The sequence below is a fragment of the Dioscorea cayenensis genome, chromosome 14 (genome assembly GCF_009730915.1).
Source record: "Dioscorea cayenensis subsp. rotundata cultivar TDr96_F1 chromosome 14, TDr96_F1_v2_PseudoChromosome.rev07_lg8_w22 25.fasta, whole genome shotgun sequence".
Classification (NCBI taxonomy): Eukaryota; Viridiplantae; Streptophyta; class Magnoliopsida; order Dioscoreales; family Dioscoreaceae; genus Dioscorea; species Dioscorea cayenensis.
In genome coordinates this window covers 14,537,621-14,540,749 of record NC_052484.1, presented here as the reverse complement: position 1 = coordinate 14,540,749, position 3,129 = coordinate 14,537,621, and positions in this window count along the sequence as shown.

Genomic DNA, 3,129 nt, shown 5'->3' with positions numbered 1-3,129 from the left:
ATCCCAAAAATAACCACATAATATGCGAAAGAAATATAAGAAAGTAAGCAAGAGGCAAAGAAGAGAAAGAATTTATCCCAAAAGAAAGTACTAAATTAAGATAGCAAGCGGAGAAGAAGATCACATATTCTATTCATTTATCTCAGAATAAAAAAGACCCCAAATTAAATTAAAAATATAGCATCAGAGCCAAAAAAAAAAACAAAAAAATGAGAAAGAGGAAAAGAACATACTCAAAATTATGGGGTGTGATGCTCTTCTAAATAAGAGACGACTATGAAGCAACAATAAAGTAATGATGGCCTTAGTAGTGGTTACGACGAAGGAGATTATTAGAGGGGATGCTTATTGAAGTGAGAGATGGCAACAAAGCGACAAGATTAGGACTGCGTTTCCATTAGCTGTGAGGAAGAAGATCTCGAGTGGGATGGCTTAGGAGGGTTTGTGGTCATCTGAAACAATGAAACATGTTAATATCTCATTTATGAGAGCTAAAATAGTAATTTGGCATATAAGGAACGTCCATTTTTGAAATTGGCATTCTGGAGCATTTAGTCAATACCCATGTTTAGTTATGCACTAAAAGAGTGAATGGCCCCAAATTAGGGATCACTCCCTTAATCCAAACAGGTGATTAATATATGCTATGTTATGCTCTAAGCTAGGCTTAGCCTATGCCGTTAGTGTGCTAAGAAGGTTTATGAGAAATCATTGAAAGCTTACAAGAAGGTAGTAACATAGATTACGCCATACTTAAAATGTACGAGTAATATTTTATTAGTTTATAGTTCTAACTTGCTACTAGTTTTTTTTATCTACAAAAAATTTAACTATAGTGAATACCTTATAAAAAAAAGAGATACTAAAAATTCTATATCTTTATCCTCTATGGATGTGCTATTAGTTGGAAACAAACATCTCCACCCATAATTTCTGTGTCTACAACTAAAGAGATCTATATGTCATTGAGAGAAAGAGTTAAAGAAGGTATGTGGTTGCATAGTCTTATTGATAGTCTTCCTTTGGACGTTTGAAAATCTATTATTTACTGTAACAGATATAGTGTATTGAGCTTCACTAAATTTCCAATTTTTCATGATCAAAGCATATTGATATTAGGTTGAACTTCATTCAGGATGTTAATGAGGATAAGCTATTTTGTATAAAGAAGACAGTCGCACATATAATCCATTAGATATGTTAACAAAGCCCTTTCTGGCTGAAAGTTCAAGCATAGCATGAGGCTCCTTGGGCATGGATAACTAGAAGTTATTCTTTATCCTAGTGGCTTGGGAGATTTAAGTCAACATTGAGATTGTGATGTGCTAGGAATTATTTTACAATATGATCTTATTAGTGACCCAACCAATTTTTCAGAAGCTGGACTAAAGAGAGTTTTTTGTCAGGTTTGTAGTGATTAATCTACTTTTCAAAGTATAATTTTAATATAACCTAAGCCGATTTGGTTTTAAGCTATATATAGTTGTGGTTTTGGAATTGTATAGGGTTCTCATTACATCAATTCTCAATGAAATAAGAATACTCTCTTTGCTAGGACATATGTCAAATTGAATAAACCATGTAAATTTCCTTCTCTTCTTGATTTTTTTTTTGTTTATTTCTTTGATTAATCTCTACACATGCAACATCAATTTATATAGGCCATATGAATTTGACTGTACAAAATTTAAACTAGTCAATCTTATTTGAATTCAACCTAGATAAAGACACTCAGACAATATCATATTTTAAATATATAATAATATCTAAATATTTGAATTATCTATGATAGCCTTCTTCAATCTAAATATCCAATACTCTCAAATATCAATCATAATACTACCATGCTTTTAAAAGTAATAAACACATTTTATGATTTCTTCATCCAAGTGGTTAATCTTGACTAGTCATGGATGCATAATTTAATATGAATCTTCTTCTTCTTCTTCAATTTTCTTGCATTAGCTCTATCTTTCATCTAAAATATGATTTTATGAAAATATTGTGTGATTTTTATAGCACAAGTATACGCTATCGTAAACAAGTAATATAATGATAAGAGAGTATCGTCCCACGAGAATTGAGTTTATTAACTGTTAAAATTATTTTAACCCTAATTCTACTTGATTAATGAAATTGAAAGATTTAATTTAGAAAGATCTAATTCAAGGACTAAAAAGAGATAGTTAGATGAGAAGAAATCAATGCCAAGAGATTCTAGGGTTTTCAAGTTCACCTAGACTAATTCCACCTAGACGTCTAGTTTAATCTATCAATGTTTACTTCTTATGTTGTCATCAAATTTCCCTAAATTACATATTGATCTTTCTCAAGTATCAATAGCATATTCCATTAGATAAGTTAACATCATCTCTGTGATAATTGTGAATCTATGGAACTTATTAAACTCTAGAAATTTATAATGATGCATACAATCTCATAAATATCTCTATCTTATGATAATTGTATGATATTTCAACCAAAATCTAATTCAATTATCACCTCTCGGTCTCAAATCAAATTAGCAATCATGTAATTGTTTATCAAGCAATCACAAGTATTATGCATACATTAAAATATCCAACATAACTTTGAAACAAGCATCAATTAAATTAAAAAAAATTAATCTAGGTTTCCATAGTTTGGCTACATCGTATCCCTAGAAAAGGTATTTAGAACATGATAATTGCAAAGCTCGACATATTAACAAGGTTTATAATCAAATAAACAAAGAATAACTAAAAACTAAAGCTTAACGATGAATCCCCGCCGAATCTTCGCTCCCGGCCTTTTGATATCCAAAATTCTCCTCCCCCTTTTCATCTCAAACCCTAGCCCTTTCATAACTTGAAATCGGAGTAGCGCCTAGGCTCTAAAGAGTGTAACGTCTACATGTTATACTTTCTGTTTTGCAACTCTTACTGTTGTATCACCTAGGTGCTAGATTTTCTATTTTAGCACTCTTCATTGAAACTTGACCCTCTTTTCTCCAATTTTGTGCTTTTGATGTGTTCTTCCTTCAAATCATTCTCTTTCTTTCCTAAAATGCAATAACAATAAAATTAGGAGTAAAATTGGTTCAAAATAATTCATATTCAGTTCATCACGAGTTAAAGAAAATCTATATAT